Below are 21841 nucleotides of genomic sequence, written 5' to 3'. Positions count from 1 at the left end.
AACTCTTCAACTCATCAGCGCTTCCCCTTTATCCATCATCCCGCATCCTGTGGTCAAGTATAGCGGCCCATATGTGCCAAGACACAGAGGTTGAACAAAGTTGATTTCGCTGCCCCGCGCCGGGTGTTGACCTGACGTGTATCCTTCGTGCCACCCTCACCTGTGTTGACGGTGTCGCCGAAGAGGCAGTAGCGGGGCATCTTCAGCCCTACCACGCCGGCCACCACCGTTCCGGAGTGCACGCCCGCCCGGATCTGGATATGGTCGCCTGCAGGCATTCCACGCACGCCACAAGACGTCAGAGTCGTCTCGACATTGTCTGGCTGGCGTCGGAGCCAGTCCTTCCTTTCATGCTCGCGGTGCCGTGAGCGCCGGCGCAAAATCGGCACGCTCCGGTCAACATTACGGGAGTTGATCGCATCACACCCGGATCACAAGGAGACATACACGGACGGATCGAAAGTGGATGCCGGTGTTGGATGCGCTCTTGTGCACGGTCCTGTCTACGGTCTGATGCTGCGCCTAGTCACGCGTCGGTCCACACATCTGAGCTAGCAGCCATTTTTAGAGCACTTCACTTCATAGAAGTTGACAGTGACGATCAACACTTAATTTTATTGGACTCCCTTAGTCCAATAGGGCTCCTAGTCCAATAGTGTCGTAAGGCTATTATATATAAATATATCATAAGGCATTCATGTGGTAGCCCTATGACAGTGCAGGATTTTGATTTATGCCATCCCATCGTTAAGAACATGTTAATTCTTCTTACTACACTGTCCTGATCCTGGAAGCAGGTAGTATTCTGCTGGATGCCGAGCCACGTTGGCATATCAGGTGATGAAGTAGCTGATGCCGCAGCAAGGCGTGCCACACACGCAGCTCGCATCACCACTATGACAGCCCTTGCCAAAGACCCATATGTGGTAGTACCTGCATTCATGTACAAGCAGTGGCAAGCGCATTGAGATGCGCATACTGCCAACAAACAGAGGGATAAAGCCCTTGTTGAGACCACGGACGTCCAGCTGTCGTGAGGTGAGGCGGGATGAAGTGACACTGCCGCTTGAGAATAGGGCATGCATGCGCAACTCGCCAAAATTTGTAAGGGAGGACCAAACGCGATGTCCTCGCTGTGGGGATCGCTACACCGTACGGCATGTCTTGATAGATTGTGCCCACCTCGCTTCGGGACGCATACGCCATTTTGGATCAGCGTCCATGCGCCAAACGCTCTATGGTATCTTGGGAGACGACTCGAGTTTAGTAGATGGTGGTCATATGTTTAACTTTCTTGAAAACACGAAACTTCATGCCATATTTCAGACATGACCCCGTCTCCTTGCTTTTTCACACATTTGTTAATTCAAAAACAAACTGTCGGCGTCATATGACCATTGTAGTCGGTGCTCCTCAAAGCCCAAATCAGCATCATCATCGGCAGAAAGCAGCCGACTGCATAACGAAAGAATGCGCGTTGTGTCTAGCCAATTGGGCAGTTGCCAGCACGTGGTGATTGCCTTTCCTCCAGGGAGTGGCTTGTCCCAGCTCCCCATATGCCCGCTTCTGAGGTAGTTGCTACGATTTGGTTCAAGGACAGCTGATAGATACGCGGCTGCATCGCCGACATCACGCTACGGTCCCGTCACAGTGAACACAAGAGAGTTCAATACAAACAGACCCCTCTACTTCCTTTTTACCACGTTTTTCGGAGCCGGTCTTAATCCAGCACGCACCAGTCTAGGGTCGCAGTGCGAGAGAGCCGCACGACAAATATACAGTCTATTCTCACGTCTCTTCCTTATGAGTAATGGTCGTCAACTGCTTATGTTGGCAGACTTAAGCACCGTCTTCTTGAAGTTAGCTATACAAGGCAGCCAGCCACACATACGCTACGTGGTTGGGACTGGTCGTTACTCTTAAAAAGTGATGACCAATTTGAAGCAAATGGTACCGGTAGTTGTGCATTGCGACCGCCAAATTATTGCAGCGAACAATTATTGGTGTGCGCTGCAGCTGCGTTGATACCCATTGGGTAGAACTCGTTAGTTGCAAACGAAATATCCCAACTTGATATAGAGTCTTAATACCAGATGGTCATGTCGAGCAAAAAGATGTGATATGTTAGGAGTTTGAATTGTAACAGCAATTGACCTTCAACATGCCAAGAGGTGCTGGTTAAATAGCATTTACAAGAAAGCATTAGCTCTATATCGACGCATATCGACGCTTCAATCTCTGCTCAAGGCGCGTCCTCACGAATGAACAGGTGTGAACACGAATGAACAAAACAATAGGATTAACAGACTAGGACACATGGCTGCAGAAAATGTTGCGAATAGACACTGTGTAGTCACTCCTACTAAAACCGCGTCAAAATAATAAATCAAGATCCCAACCCAGCTTCCGACACACAGTGCTATGCCAAGAGCTGCACGAAACATAGGTGCTGAGCGGGAAGCTTGCGATGATCCATGCCGAGGTTAGGATGGGAAAATGATTTATTTAGGGTGGAATGGGCGTCAACTGGTGACAAGCCTGCTAGCATACGCCCTGGACCTGAGGCACCGCATTTAGCTTTTGCGGTACGCGGTCAGAATATATCAGTTTCACAAGCACCTAGCGCACGACACGATCTTCTCCGCAGATATGGTGAATTTCTTTTCTCAGGGAAGGTTGTGAAAAACAGGGCCATTCTGTGTACGTGTAAATTATTTTGTTTCGCGCCGCTGGACCAGATATGCACCAAATACAGCTTGGCATTCTTTCATTTGCAGGACCATGGCTAGCCTTACCCCCACGTGTGACACACCACTCACCAGGTTCTTCAAGGAACTGACGCACGCTGCTAGGCTGAGAGATGAATCTCGCAATCTCATGCGCACAACGCATAGACGGTCAGCGCACTTCTAAAAGGATGGATCAAAGGAGAACCCGGGTACCAGACGAGCATTCGTGTCGCCACGAGGCTCTGAACGAATTGGGCTATCGTCATCGGCGTCCGTTTTTACTGCGGAACTTTTCGCCATTCTGAACTGCTTAAACCGCATTTTACGACTTAACCTACCGTCGTGCACAGTGTTTACTGACTCGCCAGCTCAGTCTCGAGCATCCGAAACATATAGATGGCAGACACATATCTAGCGCCAGTGATCGTAAGTAAACGCTCCAGCCTGCGGCAGAGGGGCCAGCAGGCAGCGCTGGTTTGGATCTGCAGTCACGTTGGCCTGGCCGGAAATGAGTCGGCTGACCAGGCTGCGAATGCAGGCACCCTGCTGACGCCCAGCGGCGCTGTATGAGTTCCTGCGAGCGACCTGTGCGCGTCAATGAAGCTCTCCGTTACAACGGAGTGGCGGGCAAGGTAGGGTCAGGAGAGCAGTCAGAACAAGCTCAAATTAATTAAGCCTAGGATAGGGCACTGGTCATCCTCACTTCGTAAGTCGAGAAAGGAAGAAGTCATATTGACTCGCTCACGTATTGACCACAGCTATGGCACGCACTCATTCCGACTGAACAACGCAGCAGACACCTCTACATGCGATAGGTGCGGCGAGATCTTCGCTGTCAGACATGCACTGGTAGACTGTGCACCTCTAGTTGCTGAGAGACAGTTCTTTGGACGTAAAGTTACCCTAACTTCACTCATTGGTGAGTATCCAGATATCGACATACGTGATATGGCGCTATTCTTGACCGCTGTTGGAGCCTACGTCATACACTCGTCTTAGTAGTACTCTGCAGTCGCCGTGCATTTAAAATGTGAGGAGAGCGCAGAATAGACTCAGTAGCTGACGCTCTTTTTAATACCAATCATCTTCAAGTTGGGGGGGGGGGGGGGGGGGGAGGCGGGAGGAGGGAGCGCCTTATGCCGTAAGTACCGTGTGCGAGTGCGACACAGGCGCTACGTCCCCAATATAGAGGGCGCCGGTGGGCTAGTGCTACCGGCAAAATATATATAACAAATTTGTCCTATTTGATAAGCGGATGTTGTAACCCAACGAAGAACATATTCTGTTGTGGAAGCTATCTGGCGACACTTCTTTACGGAAATCGTTATCACTAACGCCAGAAATGAAACTGTTTCGGTAGCAACAGCGCCATAGGCGCCATCTTTGCGGTGAACACCAGCCTTGCGGGCGCTGACTGCCTAACCCCAAACCCCTTCCAACACCCTTCTTGTATTTTATAAGCCAGTGCTCGTCTCCCCAGCCTGCTGGCGTCCACCATGCTTGGGTGACAGAGCAGGAACTATAGGACGCAGAAGTCTGTAGGGCCTCAGTGGAGCCGCGTCAAAACAGCTCATCAGCTGTGGTGAAACCAAAGCCACGACAGCTCACGATATCGTCCCGAGTTAATTACTTACCACAAACATCAGACATCACGAGCAGTGCACGAACATCACGAGCATTGCCGATATTCAGGACCTCCAATACACGGCACTGCACTGAAGACTTCCCCAAACCCAGGCGGTTAACCAGAAACGCATGATTCGTATCAAGTATACTCATCGTATACATATATTCACCGCTGAACGATGAAATGAATATGCCAGCACGCATCAGCGTTCAATACAACGAAAAAAAACTACGAGTGCTTGCCGGCCTGTTTTGGTAAGCGACGGAGCTGACTCCTTGAAACGCCTGACGGGGCATCTGATGATCTGAGGACGACTTGTTTTTGCATTACCTCCGGGTGTATTCGACGTTGCCCGTATGATTTCCTGACCAATCCGGGCACTGCCTGAAGGGGTGCCGGACATGAACCGGGTGTGAAGGGGTGCCGGACATGAACCGGGTGTGATATGCTGACTTCCAGTGACGTATGTGGGTCATGATAAACAAACTTCATCTGTAAACTAGCATTTTTCGTGCGGCACATCGGTGAATCGCGTATAACTTTAACGGAAATTGGTTAGCGACCGCTTGTCCCTTCACTCGCTCTTTTTATATGCGTGTGTGTGTGTTGGAAAGTGGTTGCGTCAAATTCATGAAAACTCCATTTTCTTTGTTCCTAGAAGCATTCCTAAACCTGTGAAGGTAGCGTTAATTACAACTTGAGATAAACGTTGCCATAGCGCGTACCGATTTCGCACCATAGGCTGTGCGTCGAAACTGATGAAACGGACCACAATGCCGCAATATGTGATCCACGCACATCTGACACGCATTCCGATGAAGTTAACGCATGACCTTCTCTCTACACCAAAGTCCGCGGTTTTCTATTTTTCCGATTGTACTCTCCAGATTTCCACCGCGGCCTGAGTGTCGTTACGCATCCTAAAAACTTCATGAACGTCGTAAATTACTAGCAATGCAAATGTCAGACGTCCATAACTTCGTCCCTGCACTTGTCAACACTGCTGCAATGTGTCCGTGTTGACACACTGCAGTGACTCCAAAGCCCACTCCCCGTGAAGCGCTCGCCGTGCTGTTTTGCCAGGACATCGGGCTTCGTTTTATAATAGCTGCATTTCATGTGTCTTTCATTTCATCCTTGGCAAATTATTCTGCACTCAATACGTGTGATTTTTTAAACATTTCTCACCTTCAACATCTTTCAAGTTATGCATTTGATTGTCACCGCGGTTTACCTTTTTCGCTGCAACGAATGAAGTAAAGATGAATGACGGCTGCTGGACGCCGGTAACGGGGCAACGCCAAAAACATACAGGAGCGTGTCGTCCTCTTAATTGAAACTCCCCAGCGGCGACTGAACGACCAACGGGTGGCAGTTTGAGAACGTGACAAGGTGGAATTGGAACCCTTTAAGTAAGATTGGTGTTTGCACGGGACAGCGCACAGAATGAAGAATAAATTGGTGTTGAATGCAGGCAATGAATCGGTGCATGCGATGATGTAAATGTTACTACGACCCTGACTATAGCTTTGACGACGGTGTGTGGTATACGGCGCTGTTTTTCAAAATGCCGACATTCCCGCCTTGCCAGACGTGAGCTGGTGCATCTATCAAACTCAATTTGTCACATCAATGGCAGCCGGTATATGGATCGAAGTTTTGAAATTGTATTCGTGCCGCACCCCCGGACACACCCCGCATCACGTCCGCACCCCCGGACCGCGGCGGCTCTCGAGCTCCCTCTGGGCTACCGCCTCGTGCACCTGCGCGTCGTGCCAATATCCGCCATTCAGCGATCCTCAATTCGGCCCTGGCACGAAGCAACAAAATATTGGATAGACGCCCACACACACACACACACACACACACACACACACACACACACACACACACACACAGACTGACAGACAGACGCATTCTAAGCCAAAAGTACATCAATTTGTTAATATATGGAAGTCTGCGCGTCTCAAGAAATCGTAGAAAGCGGACACAGATGAATTATGCTTCGATAGGCACCACATTTTCATAGTTTGTTTGATGATAATTAGGGTTTATGGGTGCGTCGACTACATGCCCATTTCGCGCGCTCTCGAAAGCTGTCAGCCACATACCACTCGGTCAGAACTGTGCCATTTATACATTACCCCTTCATCTGCATATCTGTACGGCTGGACGGCTGTAAATCATTCTGAAGCCAATATGGGCTAATAAAGCGAGTATGTCGACGACCTCACAACATGGGCCCCGACCTTTCAGACGGGAGAGGGGCGCTGGTACGAAGTAACGCAGACGAACTCAGACATAGTGACGACACGAGGTCACGACATGTGCAACAGCCAGACGCTCGCCACATCGCTCGCACTGTGGCATGTCTTGGCCCGACAGGTAGAACAAGTGCGTAGCGTAGGTGTACCCAATCCGTGGCCGACAAAGAGCAGCCTCCTCAAATCTTCGATGTCTATGAGACAATTAGCACTCGCCAATCAGTGATTTAATGGTTTTAAACGCGTGATTTATTTCGTCAAACTCATATGGCCACCTATCACGAATATGCCGAATAGCAAACGACTTCAGGTCACCCAACGGTAGACTGATGGGAAAAAGGATGACCCCGACATGCGACTGCTGTCGCTGCAGCGTCTGCTCTTTTGCTCCCTATAATTCCAACGTGGCTAGGAATCCATGTAAAGGCGATTCTAACGTTTCAGTGGTGATACGTACGGGTGACCATGCGATACGCGGATTGGGTCTAGTGACAAAAAGGCACTGAGCGAGTCGATTTAAGTCAGAAAGTCACATTCCGCAAGGCATTGGATGCCTCGTTACACCGTTGGAATGGCAAAAGCCTCAGTGGAGAACACTGATGGGTGTCGTGGTAAGCAAAAGTCTTGCTCTGCGGCTCCGCAGACAAAGGCAAAGCCAGTGCCACCGTGTCCCTTCGAGCCGTCAGCAAATATCGTAACTGAGCTGCGGTAAAGCGAGACTCATTCATGTACGGGCATGTTGCCTTTTTAGCCTGGTGGAGGTCTGAGTCAAACGGCGGGATTATGCGACACCACGGGGGCAGATAATCAAACGTGCGTTGAATGACTTGTCGACGTGGATGACCGCCTCACTTAGCCCATGTCGCGAACGCAAGCACAACAGCCGCGTCAATGTGTGCGAAAAAAGTGCAGGATATGCTGGATGGAGCGGAAACTGTGACACCTTTGTGGCGTAGTTCAGAGAAGGTCTTCCTCTACGAAGCTGAAGTATCGGTTCGTTGAATTCTATCAACAGTTTTTTCGTGCGGGTTGTGCGGAAAACTCCGATAACAGTACGAACACACGCTTGGTCGATACTGTTGAGGGCCTCTTCTGAACATGTCGGGGCACCGTCATAGACTGGACTTGCATAGTCCAGCACCGAGCGTATAAGTCCTCTATATCATCTAGGCAAAGTGTGGAGGTCTGCACCATTAGTCATGCGGAACATCACCTTCAGTGTATTGATGTATTTATGATAGCCGACTTTAGGATGCTTGATATGGGGTTTGAAAGAGAATCGCCGGTTAAGAATGACACCAAAAACGTTGACTTCTTCGCAGACCGGAATGTGGAGTCGGACAAGCGCAGCACAGGGTCCCTCCACTTTTTTAGATGCGCACAAAGGTGTATGAATTTGGTTTGCTCGTCGAAAAGCTGAAACCATTTTTGACGCTCAACTCACATACTTTCAAAGGCATGGTTGCCGTTGCCTCTCAGCAGACGATGTCGTAGATGTTGAGCACCAAATGGCGGAGTCGTTAGCAAATAAAGACCAGCTTTTATTTGGTGGTAGGGCGTCAACAACGCCATTCATCCTCAGTGTGAACAAAGCAACACTTATCACACTGCCGTGCGGAACGCCGTTCGCTTGTTCTGAATGGTCCGATAAAGCGCCGCCGACTGGAATGCAAAGGTACCTCCGTCCAAGAAAGTTCCGAATCTGAGCACTCATGTGACCACCTATGTCACATGCCTTGACGATGGAGAGCATGCCATAGCCCCACGCTGTGTCGTATGCTTTTTCATTGTCAAATAGCATTGCTGCGGTGTGTCGTTTTTGCTGGCCATCGGTATCTAGAATCGCCCAGTGGTCCACTGTGCTTCGGTTCTTCCGCAGACGACGATGGATTTTCGACGATGCACATGTTTTTCAATGAGCCAAATCAGTCAAGCATTTATCACTCTCTCCGAAACTTTGCATAATGTTGATGTTAGAGAGATGGGACGAAAATGTAAGGGATGGGGACCATCTTCCCCGGCTTCAAGATTGGAACTGTGGTAAACTTACGCCATGTTCGGGAAAATCATCCTTCATTCAGAGAAAGTTAAAAAGTCGAAGCATAGATTCCCTGCATTCCGTGTCCATCCGAACCAACATGTTATTAATTTTGCCAGGTCCAGGAGAAACATTCTTTGTCCATTTAGGAGTTGAGCGTAGTTCTATCATAGCAAAACCAGCGTTATACGTTTTATAATTGGTGTGTGATGATTTAAATATCATGGGAACCGACGCACACTTCTGTTTGTGGCGGGTGAACCTAGGGTTAGTCGTACCAAGCTTTCAGCGCTCGGCTAGTGCCAAGCATATTTCGTTTCCCACTTCCCGCGGCTTTGCATCAAGCATCATGCATCAAGAATGGGGACGGAAGCTGGTCAAAGGCCGACTGAAGTGCAGAGCTAGGAACTTCCTCAGACGTAGGGAGGTGAGCGTAGCACACGGCCAACTTCAGAAGCCAAAGATCAGCCACGATAGCAACAGCCTGCAGGTCAGAGGTAAGTCTGAGAGGTGCACATGGGGTACAACACTGCTTCGCCGTCATCCACGCAGCCAACTTCAAACTACGGAACGGCTGGTCAGATTTCTTCAAACCAGCATCTATCAAAAGCTAGAATGCGGTTTCATTAGCCGTCCTGAAACTGGTGAACCCAGGCCATCATCTCTACCTTCAAAAACCGCCTAAACCGCTTTAGGGCATTGCAGCCAAGTCCAAACCCGGAAACCGCCCGGCCGATCTATTTGAAACTTTTACCAGAAGAAAGAGCGCATGCGATTTCATCAGCCGCTTTAAAGCTGATGACCTCAGGTAACCATCTTCACCTTCAAAAACCGCATAAGCCACTTTAGGGTATTGCAGCCAAATCTAAACTCGGAAACCGGACAGCCGATCCGCTTGAAACCTTTACCAGCAGAGAGAATGCATGCGATTTCATCAGCCGTACTGAAATTTGTGATCTCAGATTTTTATCTTCCTCTCTGAAGATGAAGATGGTGGCCTGTGGCCACCAGTTTTAGAACGGCTGATGAAATCGCATACGCTCTATCTTCTGGTAAAATTTTCAAGGAGATCGGTTGAGCGCTTTTCCAAGTTTGGACTTGGCTGCAATGCCCTGAAGCGGTTTAGGCGGTTTTTGAAGGCAAAAATGGTGATCTGTGGTCATCAGTTTCAGAACGTCTATTGAAGCCGCATGCTAGCTTTCGATTGGTGCTGGTTTGAAGAAAATCTGACCAGTAGTTTCGTAGTTGTCATGTTCATCATGTTCGAGCAGTCTGCTTCGATGTTGCGGCGGTCTGTGATGCCACTTGGCACCAATGTATTCTTTTGTAGATTTTAAAAACCATCTAAAAGGTTTTATGTGCACTTTTTGCAAAATATTTTATTAGACCGGCTTTTTCCAGTCCGCATGGATAATCACTTCTCGGAAAAGTGCTTCCGATCGATAGAGTGCGTCAAGGTGGAATGGTAGGCGTCACGCTGTTCCCCATTGTGAGTAGCGATATGGGAGACGGCCTGCAGCCGTCGATCAGTTGAGCTCTGCTCGTGGACGATTCAGCTATGTGATGCTGTTCATCAAGCAAGCGGTCCATGGCGCGACAGCTGCAGCTGGTCTCTGCTGGTCTTGGGAGGTGAAGTGCAGCGAATCGGTTCTGCTCCACGACAACCAAGACAGTTGCGGTGCACTTTTGTCGCCGCTGATGTTATTGCTCAGGTATACAGATCCGGTTATGCGGGAACCAATCTCGCTGCAACCGGTGGGAAAGTTTTTGTGTGTACTCATACACAGCCGACTGTCGCAAGAGAACCATTCGAAAATGCTTCGAGAAAGGAGTTTTAATTCCCCAAACATTGTAACGTGTGTTGTGCGTACGTCTTACGAAACAGACAGGAAAAAACACTTTTATCCTTACTGTTGTTCCCTGGATTGCTTCCAGCTTGATTTAACTTGTTTTGGCTAGTACCGTGCGTGCCAATTCAGTAAACGGACTATGGAATCGTCTATCACACTGCGCTTTGCATCACAGCTGGGGCGTTTCGCAGGTCACCGACTCTGAACCTTTTGACAGAGGCACATGAGCCCCCCCCCCCCATGTGCCTCTGCCAAATGCTAGGAATACAATGTGCGGTCAAGTTTCGCTGGTCCCTGTCACACCCTACGTATGAAGCAGCTATTTTTATTGCAGCACACTCGCGGTGTTGCGCACTTTGTCTGTGCAACGCGCTACTCTGTTCTATGTGAGGCACTGCTACTTTGTTCACTTATTATCAATAAATAGAGTGGCAGTCTCATCAATGAGACCAACATGCATTTCGTGGTATTTTGCACACAGACAACCAGTGTTCCCATTCAAGGCGGTTCATTTCAGCAAAAGTGTACATTTATTCTCGGAGGTAAAAAAGCATCTGTTCATTCTAACATCTGTCACTCCAGAGATCTTTAACACCTTTCTCACTGTATTAAGGATGCATAAACGGTCGCATGCACAGGCAAAGACAGCTGACTGGGCCTCCGTCAGTGCCACCACGACCCGATCGCCTTCACTGCCGCCACATGCCTCGGTTTCTACGCCGAAGCTGATGCTAGTTTGGATACGTATTGTTATAACAAGGGAGGTGACGGATTTTACACTTCTTTTTGAACAAACTCTTTAACTATTCTTCTTTCTTTGAGAGCTTTTATCCGCTCAGCCTCCTTGAAAAGGACATTTCATTGTGCCTCACTGCGGTGAACTGGACTGCAAGCCTTTTTTATGCACGCTCGAGTCCCAGTCACGTCAGTACACCTGGTAGTGAGCTCTCCGACGCTTTGGCCAGACGCGCGGCTCAGGCACCTTGCACGCACCAAGCGCCTCCTCCAGCAACATTCTTTTCCCCGCCATCACTGCCTCTTCCGGCAGCATACTGCCGCAAAGCTGCTGCATACAAAGCTGCTACAATTCGCCTGTAAAAGCGCCATCACTGCGTTTTTACACGTAAATCGCAGCAGCTTCGGGACGGCATGGCTAGCAGTAAGCTCAGGGCAGTGGAGCCACAGCGGCGGTGTGACAGTCGTGCTCGTGAAGAGCGGGGCGTGAGGAGGTGAACCCGTGCCGATCGCGGTCATATAAACCATACATACGCGACGCACCAGTCTCGGGCTTGGGGAAGCAATCGAGTCATGCGCTTATTCTGTAACCCACCACATACTGCGGGCGACATGTTACTTGTGTGTCCCATTTCGTCGCAAAGTGCATGGGCCATTTGCAATTTTGGACGATCGGCTGTATCACTGAACTTGAGCGAAACGCTAGGTGATGACTCGAATGTCACTCCCAGGGGCCGGCGTTTCGCAGGTCACCGATCATGAACCTTTTGGCACAGGCACATAAGTCCCCATGTGCCTCTGCCAGATGCTAGAAATGCGATGTATCAACGGCTTCGGTCATTCCCATACACTTTTATGTTTTCTGTTGGCTGTATAATTTTCGATGTCAGGAGTGTCAACTTTTGTAAATGATCGGGGGGGGGGGGGGGGGAGGGAATGAGCCAAAAGCCCGACGACCTAACCCTTGACCCCATTTTTTCTCAACACACTTGGCCCATTGTATTTTGGCGAAAGACAATTTACGTTGTGAATTTTCGCATCGTTCAAAAAAGGATTTAATTCTAGCTTCACAGCAGTTCTGGAGGGACGGATCCAGGGGGGATGGGGGCACGTACCCCTTCCACCTTGGGCGCCGAAGGCACGGTTCATGGTGGCCGTCAGCGGCACCTATGTTTGGTTGTGGGGACGAGGACATGGCTAATCACGAAGAACTTCGGCCATTCTCATACTCCGAAGCTTTTTAGTTTAACTTCTCGGACCTTTGTGTGTCTTATGACCCTAGCTGTGTGAAGTGCGTTGCATCGTTTATCCACTCAGCTATTACGTATGGTCTGACGGTGATAGCAAACACGACTTTAGATTACGAGGATAGGGTGTTGCAGTTGGTAATCAGTTGTAATAAAAATATGTTCATTATCAACAATTCTCAGCAACACTCAGTTGTGTTTGACAACTCAAAATGAACAGATGACATTGACCAAAGTTGTGTGAGATTGAGACTGAAAGCAAACCGTTTCAATCAGATGCATACGAATGTGCTGTAAACACAACGGTGAGGGTGAGTTTTTCGTAGCAGAGGTACTTAACATGCGTCTGCGGTGGCTAGTTAATTCAGCTCGGGTCTCAAAATCACCTCGGCCGTTGGCGCACTCTTAAGCCCCAATCATCGTTAGCATACTAACACTACTTTGGGCGATCCTTAGGAATGTTACGGGGGTGCTCTAACCTGGAATGCTTCCTCACCCTTCATGCATGGCAGCCGTTTTGGTTCAAGATAGAACTGTGTGATGGACTTCTTTGACGCCGGCTTCAAAATTTTGTACTGCTGTGTTCTCCAGTCAGCTGTGATATGGTGAGGGAAATTGATAACGGTTATTCTTTACCCACTCCGCCTTCCCCGATCCACTAAACAGAACCAGGTCATGTATACAGTGCGCTGTAAAACACATTCGCGACATTTCAGCGCCAAGGATGTGTGCTGATCTGATGTGTCTGACCTGATCTGATCTGATGTGTCTGATGTGTCTGTGTCTGATCTGATGTGTGCCGATGTCTGATGTGTGTCTGATGTGTGCTGATGTCTGATGTGTGTCTGATTGTGTGCTGATGTCTGATGTGTGTCTGATGTGTGCTGATGTCTGATGTGTGTCTGATGTGTGCTGATGTCTGATGTGTGTCTGATGTGTGCCGATGTCTGATGTGTGCTGATGTCTGATGTGTGTCTGATGTGTGCCGATGTCTGATGTGTGTCTGATGTGTGCTGATGTGTGCTGATGTCTGATGTGTGTCTGATGTGTGCTGATGTCTGATGTGTGTCTGATGTGTGCTGATGTCTGATGTGTGTCTGATGTGTGCCGATGTCTGATGTGTGTCTGATGTGTGCTGATGTCTGATGTGTGTCTGATGTGTGCTGATGTGTGCTGATGTGTCTGATGTGTGTCTGATGTGTGCTGATGTCTGATGTGTGTCTGATGTGTGCTGATGTCTGATGTGTGTCTGATGTGTGCTGATGTCTGATGTGTGTCTGATGTGTGCTGATGTCTGATGTGTGTCTGATGTGTGCTGATGTCTGATGTGTGCTGATGTGTCTGATGTGTGTCTGGTGTGTGCTGATGTCTGATGTGTGTCTGATGTGTGCTGATGTCTGATGTGTGTCTGATGTGTGCTGATGTCTGATGTGTGTCTGATGTGTGCTGATGTCTGATGTGTGCTGATGTGTCTGATGTGTGTCTGGTGTGTGCTGATGTCTGATGTGTGTCTGATGTGTGCTGATGTCTGATGTGTGTCTGATGTGTGTTGATGTCTGATGTGTGCTGATGTCTGATGTGTGTCTGATGTGCGCCAGTCCGCTAGCAATGACCACCTTTTTGCTCTGCAAATCTCACAGAACGGTGTCCTGTGTCGTTGACCTGATAAGACAGAGGTAAAACTAGCATGTATTGAAAGTGGGGATATGTCCGAATATCAGCGGAGGGCGTTTCATCAACCTCGGATCCTGGCGGTGGCTAGGATGACAGCATAGCTGATGCGATTCGAAGGATGAGGATACCTTTTCAGTCTAAACCTTTTGGTGCCGCCTGCTGGGTTCGAAGATACGAGCCTGAGGAGCTGACGGCGGTGTTTTGCCCCGTCGGGCTGCTCACACAAACAAAAGATTTCATCGCATTTCGTAAAGCGTGTGCCTCTTTTGCAGCCCGTTCGCAACACCGTTGTGCGTATGGTGCCATCAGATAGGACCCAGCGGGCGTCTGGTTGGGAATAGGCTTTCATCCTGGAATTGAACGTACTTTTTATGTTCGCGGGAGAACTGAACGCTTTCTCCAAACGTGTGATGCGGTCTGAGATTGGTGGCAAACCTTTCAGATCAAGATTATGCCGCTGCCACCATCTCATCCATCATCATCATCAATTATCATCATCATCATCATCATCTCGTCTATCATCATCGTCTCTCATGCCGTCAGTCTGAGTCCGAACGTGTCCAAAGTTATGTCTGGATTAACACTCCTCTGAAAGGGAGCGGAGATAATCTGCCTGTTCAAAGACACCTTGAACTTAGACCCGAATTCAACCCAAGAACAAACATTTCTAGACTTTGAAGTGAGCATGATGGACGCGTAGCACACAGTCGTGCAGAGGCGGATCCAGGATTTATTCAAAGGAGGGGGGGGGGCACGCAACATTGTGGGGTCCCCTGGAGTTTCGGGCCCCCTCCAGAAAATATCCTTGCATTTCGTTCCTTGTATTTAAAGACAAGTCATATGTAATATACATATATATATATATATATATATATATATATATATATTTATTCATTGATTTAATAAATTACGAAAACCCATCCAACTGCGGACAGCCCTATAAAGCTAGATGTGGTATGCATGCATACACATAGAGCTCACTCAGTTCTACAGATTAGTTTGAATGCTGTGATTTTGAAGCTAAGTGCTTCAGAACAACAGGCAAAAGACACTTGAGTCGGCTACTAACAGCCATCAGAACCAAGCATGACCTTGACTCCTAGCTTATGTATTTACGGCTAGCCGGCTGGGCGATGTAATCCGCTGATGGCTGATGACTAATGCAGAATTTCCCCTTTGTTATGAAGGAGTACAACATACTAACATTCAAAATATGTTAACAGTGTGATGCACTAGTATAATCAGTGACACACACTCAATAGCCAATGGAAATGACGCATACGACTTCGGCGGCATGTTCAATCACGTTCCACAATTGCGCGTAAAAATTAATCGTCGAATATTCGACTGCTGCTCTAAGCCTAAGGCGCCAAGGCCAATGCGGACGGAGCCTGAGCGATCATGGTTGGCGCAGGAGGCCAACAAAGACGCTCCCGTCATAGTATAGCAAGTATAGGGTCCTCAGAGCAAGCGAAAAGGACCCAAGTCCCACGTGGTGGACCCTAAACGACCGGTAGTATCTCGGCAGGCTGACGTACAAAACCCCGGCCATAGCATAGGACCCTCGGAGCAAATGGGAATGATTCAAGACCTTGAATTAATACCCCCGTGCGATCAAGAGCGAATGAGCAGGTTAACAACATGAGTCTCGATAGGAGTGAGCATCGAGTGTCTCTGTGCCTTACCTTATGAGAGCCCTAGCAACGGCACAAGACCCCCAAGCAAGTGGAAAGAATCCGACCCTTTTATGAAGGGCCCCTGAGCAACTGAGTGTACCCTGGCATATGGGCCCCGGGAAAAAGTGTATAGAGCCTTTCGTGCAAATGGGAAGAATCCGCGTAGGAAAACCTGATTGATCAACAGTGCTTACGCGTGGAAGCAGATAGCGTCCCAGCAGAACATTGGGCCCTGCGAGAAAATGCAAAGAGATCAAACGCAACGTGGAAAGCTCCTTGGCGATCAGACTGACCTGGCAAGTGGACATATAGGGCCAGGCAACCAACAACATAATGCCTCTAGACAGCGTAATGAGCCACAAAAGTTCCCCCCCCCCCCAAGCAACACTTCGCCAATCAGCTAAGAATAAACTTTGTTCGCTTATGAACTCTTTACTATCGCTGGCAATTGTTCTTGGTCGTCTGTAAGCACAGAGGCGTTCACTTTTGTTGGGTTTTTGTTGTAAGAAAACTGCGTCCGTCCGGCCGGTTATGGGCCTCTTCGGAACCTTAAGCCGCCTCGGCATGGTCCATGGGGCGTGGCCCATGGACCATGCCCCTCGCCCCCCCCCCCCCCTCTGCATCCGCCACCGGCCCGAGCAGCTGAATAGGTGGGGCCCGCCAAGAGCATAGGGCCACCCATTCAAACAAGAAGTACTCACGACGCAATGTGTAGGGCTTTAAAGGATCGCGCGCGCCCGAGCAGGTTAACACATAGGGGCCCCCATCAAAAGCATAGGGCCCTCCATTGAAATAGAAAATAACCAAGACCCAATGAAGAGGGCCCCCGAATGATCGAGTGTGCCCGAGCAGTTTAACAGACAAGGTTCACAAAAAGAGCGTGGGGCCCTCCATTCAGATAAGAAGTATCGAAGACCGTATATAAAATGCTTCAGAGTGATGGAATGTGCCCGAACAGCTTAACAGAAGGGCCCGACAGGAATGTAAGACCCTCCATTAAAATAAGAAGCCCCCAAAACCTAGTGCGGAGGGCCCCGAAAGATGCAGTATACTCGAGCAGATTATCAGATGGCCCAGATAGGAGCGTGGACCCTAAATTCAAATACCACGACTCAATATATAGGTCCCCAGAACAATCCGGTGTGGCTGAAGCGGCGAACAGGTGAAGTCCCCGACAAGTGTGTAGGGCCCTCCACTCAGATAGGAAGTACCCAAGACACAATGTGGAGGGCCCCCAGATATTCGAGTGTGCCCGAGCGGTCGAATGACCCGAGCATTTTATCAGAAGGGCCCTAACAGGAGCGTAAGGCTCTCCATTCAACTAAGTACCCAAAACCCGATGCGGAGGGCCCCTGAAGATGGAGCGTGCCCGAACAGGTTATCAGATGACCCCGATTGGAGCAGAAGGCTCTAAATTCAAACACCAAGAACCAATGTGCAGGGCCCCCCGAGTAATCCATTGTGGCCGAGGAGGCGAACAGGGGGGGGGGGGGAGGGGGGGAAGTGCGTAGGGCCCCATTAAAAAAACACGTGCCCAAGGCCCCATGTGTAGGGTCCCCGAACGATCGAATGTGCTCGAGCAGGTTATCAGACGGGCCCCCACAAGAGCATAGGCCCCCACCCCATTCAGACAAGAAGTACCCAAGACCCAGGATGGAGGGCCTCCGAACGACTGAGTGTACCCAAGCAAATCATCGAATGGGCCACCGTTGTAGGTCCCTAAGCAAGTGGCAATGCATTGGGAAGTCCCTAGACCAATGCAGAGGGCCCATGAGCATATCGCAAGTGTGTCGGTAGGTTAACCGAGGCCCATGTAAAGGGCCGCTGAGCAACCGAGGATACCCCGGCAGGTTAAGATATGGGACCCCGGCTTTAGCACACAGAGCCTTTCTGGCAAATGTAAAGAATCCATGGAAGGGCCCGTGATTGACAAGAGGGTCCCGGCACGCTAGCAGGAAGGGCCCCAACAACAGCACAGGGCCCTCCGAACAAATGCAAGGAAACAAAGGACAACGTGGAATGCTCCATAACGATCGCAATAATCCTGCAAGTGGACATATAGGTCCCTCGGCAACAATATGGGGTCCTTAGACAGCGTAATGAGGCCTAGAATTTCAGTTCTAAATTTTCCAATTATTGAATATTTTTTTAACTTCTCATAGGCCCTTCAATTTCGCACACAACTGTTCCTGGTCGCCTGAAAGTCGAGAGATACCCAGTTTTGTTACGTTTTGTGTTAAACCCTTCGGGGTCCAAGGGAGGGGGGGGATGTCCCCGTGGCTCCCCCTCTGGATCCGCCCCTGCAGTCGTGCGTAGTAGCATAGGCACATGCAATGTCCCGTTGGATAAAGGGGGGCGAAACAATCGCATCCATTTATTTCTGGCAATACCATGGTAGGGTGTTTTTCCACCTTAAATGGAGTGTTTCACATTTATGTCGGATTTGGAACTAAAAAAGCCATCTTGAAACCTTTCGGTGTTGTTCCCAATCCCGCCCTTCTTAAGATCTAAATCCTTCTAGCCTCTGAGCTATACGCCGGCGGAAACGGAGTAAGGTATTTTGGGGAGAGCACTTCAGTCACCTTGGTAATTATGACGTCATAATAACGTCATTTAAATCCTTGCATTCCATAAACCATGCGGCGATCAAGGTGAGGAAAAATGTAATTGTTGAGGCGTTCATATCTGGCGTTCTTGCGCGCAATTTTAAGATATAACGGGTGGCAGTTGGCTCTCAATAAATGTTGTGCGAGGTACGTTGGCGTAATCAACCATGAGGCATTGAGAAGCATATTCAATAAAAGCAGAATCGTGCATTCTAGAGCAGTCTTTTCCACTTAAGGAAATACCAATAGTTATATGTCAGCTTGTTTCATCACATCGAATGTTTGCTTCAATATATTCAGCCGTGAAACATTCCCTTCAGTCAAAGGCAAAGCTCTGATAAACGTTGTGACCAATAGAGATTAATAACAACGTCCAACTGCATGCTACGGTGGCTCGATGCGATGCTGTGTCGGGCTTTCGGCAGCATGGAGTTGGCTTCCATTTGATGAGAGATATTCGTATCAGGAACACCGTCACATTACAATATATCACGGTCATCAAAGGTTTCTATGTCGCGTAGTATCCGCTGCTGGGATCCAGGCTCCTGTCTAGTCTCGATGCCGAAGAACTCGCTGTTGGCAGATTAAATGGAATATGGACGCCAAATGACGCGAACGCATTCTCATTGGAAACAGGATACAACAAAGGACAACCAATGTTTTCCCATGTGACCAACTCGAAGTTGGGACTACCTATCCTTCTAGGGAATGGAGTGACATGTCATTTTTACTCTTTTGCTTCGTATAACGTTGTCTTAAAATCTATTTCAAATGCATGCTAGTCAAGCACCATAGAGGATTAAGAAAGCCAGGCATTCGTATATATATATATATATATATATATATATATATATATATATATATACTTAGATTGTGGAAGTCCCAGGTTAAAAGTTGCCGCATGTTATGCGTAAGCAAATTTATCTGTTGGCATCTTAAAGTCCCCAAATCTGAGATATGACAGAAGGGCGCTGCAGAGATGTATAAGAATAAAAAGGTCATTTTGCACTCATTTGCATGAGAATATATACAAAATATATCGAATGATCATGGAATATGTGAGACATTGCGTCTAAGGTGCAATGCCTTCCACCCTTAGCTTCTCGATACAGTACTAACCAATTTTCCTTTTTTGTGTGTGTGTGGGGGGGGGGGTAAGTAAATAGGCAATTCCACGATCATTTGTTTGAAGCCGCATGCTCGCCAGTCGGTCGATCAGATTACGTGATCCCAGATGTAGGTGAAGCGGTCCAGGAGCTCCGCGACAGGATCAGGCCCCAGAGAGCGTCAAGACCCTAAGCATATTTTTGTCGCCGCGTTCCGTTCGCGTATTCTCTCCGATTGATAAGGAAATCACTGCGCTCGGTTGCGAGGGCCATGTCAGGTTCGGTGTCATTGGAAGCCGCCGTGTGTTTGTCCGGTCGACTATGTAGAGGGCATCTCCAGCGCAGCGCATCCGGGAGCAGCGATCACAATTGACTGGCCACCTTGCCGTGCGGTCATTATCGTCAATAACATCGACCGGGAGTCCCGGGAAACGCGGACGGATTTTCTCTTGGAAAAGAGGTCCATTTGGAAGGAGACTACATAATTCACATGACTTTTCTGAAAGTCTTCTCAATGCTTTTGATTTCATGTCCACACTAGCTTGGAGACACCGTGATGTTGTACACAGTAAACAAGAAGTAAAGGTAGTGGAATGGTGGCTAGCTAAAAGGAGCCGTCAAAACTCAAGCAGAATGCGGCGCTTCGTAAGACCAGAAACAATTTGAACGGTAGTGAAAACAGGGAAAGCATGATCAACAAGCGCGATTTCGCGCCATGAGGATAACTTTACCGCAAATGTAAGCATTGGAAACCTAACTGGGGACACGCGTCAAAACAACGCCGACCCGTATTGGAAAAGCAGGAAAGTTCTTGCTGCGAAGCCCCCACAAATCCATCTGCCAGTCTAGGCAGGAGACAGGCTGTAGCAAGGCAACCGCGTTGGGACTGACAATAAATGATAAGACAGGCGGGTCTCCGAAGCTCTCGCCGACCAATGATAACGCGCACGCGCTACAGTGCCCGAGACCATGGCCCATGCAAATCGAGTCCATCGATCATCAACCAGGTTTGGTTTAGCAACGATATGTACTTTCATTTAAACGGCAAAGTCGACAGCCAAAACTATCGTTTTTGGACCATCGTGGCTCCTACCAAAATTCACGAAACTCAACAATTGTTACGTCATTTGTCCCCTTCCGGTTGCACGTCAGCCGAGGGCTGCAGTGACCATAAGGGCCGGACAATGCTTGGCGGTCCTACACCGGTTCTGGGCGGCTGTGAAGAAAGTTTGCGGTGGAGACATGCCTCAGCAGTAGCTTCCCCAAGGTGGTGTGACGACACATGTGGCGGTGGCTATGGCCTATATGGAGGGGATTAAGCACATGCAAACTGCGTAGGGAACAATCCTAATGTACTGCAAGTAATATAAATCCAGAACTTCGACGCGTTTTGCAATACGTTGATTACGGTCAACGAAAATGCAAATCATTCTTAAATCGTCTATATCGTTTATCAACATGAATTGCCAAAGCTGCCAGACCTGAAAAGTTCTTTTTTCCACAGACGACCTGTGTTATGCGGTTTTGTTTCATATCCATGATGAAGCCCAGCCAGCCCTGATCATATCTGTTCAGTATTGTGCGAGAGCTATTCAAACGCTTGATCCAAAGTGTCCTGCCGCCTTTTCAGGCATATACTGTGACGGATCTGTAGTGTCTCATTAAGTCGTGACTCAATGTGCGGTGCCTTTGCACCTTGCGGTTGCCCGTGATATCATCCGGCCGTGGCGTGTCGAAGCGCCCGCAGCAAGGTGGAGACCACTCTCGTCTGCAGGCGCTTCGGCCCCTTCCCCCCGAACAACACACGTATGCCGTCATCTCGTTCGTCCCCCACCGGAAAAGGCGGCTTGCTGGTCGACACCGCTTTCGTGGCTAGCGTCATCGGGGTCCCCGGGACCCTTCGCGTCGGCTCACCGGTGGAGGGGTCTGTGAGGCCCTTGATACCGTCCAGCATGTCCAGCGCCATGTCGCAGATGCGCTCGGCGTGGTTGGGCCGCTTCTCGGGAGCGCCGTCCACCACCATGTACGAGTCGCCGATCGTCTCCACCTGGAGGAGGCAGATCCGTTGGCGTTGGCCAAACAGAAGGCACACAGTGCAGGGCAGAGGTCACGCGGTGCCGGACAGAGGTCATGCGGTGCCAGGAGTAGGTCACGCGGTGCCGGGCAGAGGTCACGCGTGCGCGGGCACCCAGAGGTCAACACGGTGCCGGGCAGAGGTCATGCGGTTGCCAGGAGTAGGTCACGGCTGCCGGGGCAGAGGTCACCACGTGCCGGACAGAGGTTCATGCG

The 21841-nt window shown here is 49.3% G+C and overlaps 1 pseudogene; it reads right to left on the bottom strand.

Annotated features, from left to right (window-relative positions):
* The window catches only part of LOC119092468 (soluble guanylate cyclase 88E-like), a 68161-nt pseudogene that overhangs the window by 4465 nt on the left and 41855 nt on the right, over positions 1 to 21841 (bottom strand).

Source organism: Pollicipes pollicipes, unplaced genomic scaffold (assembly GCF_011947565.3).
Source record: "Pollicipes pollicipes isolate AB1234 unplaced genomic scaffold, Ppol_2.1 Scaffold_3447;HRSCAF=4054_pilon_pilon_pilon, whole genome shotgun sequence".
Lineage (NCBI taxonomy): Eukaryota > Metazoa > Arthropoda > Thecostraca > Pollicipedomorpha > Pollicipedidae > Pollicipes > Pollicipes pollicipes.
Note: the sequence above shows the minus strand (reverse complement) of the source record. Positions and strands in the feature narration are given on the sequence as shown.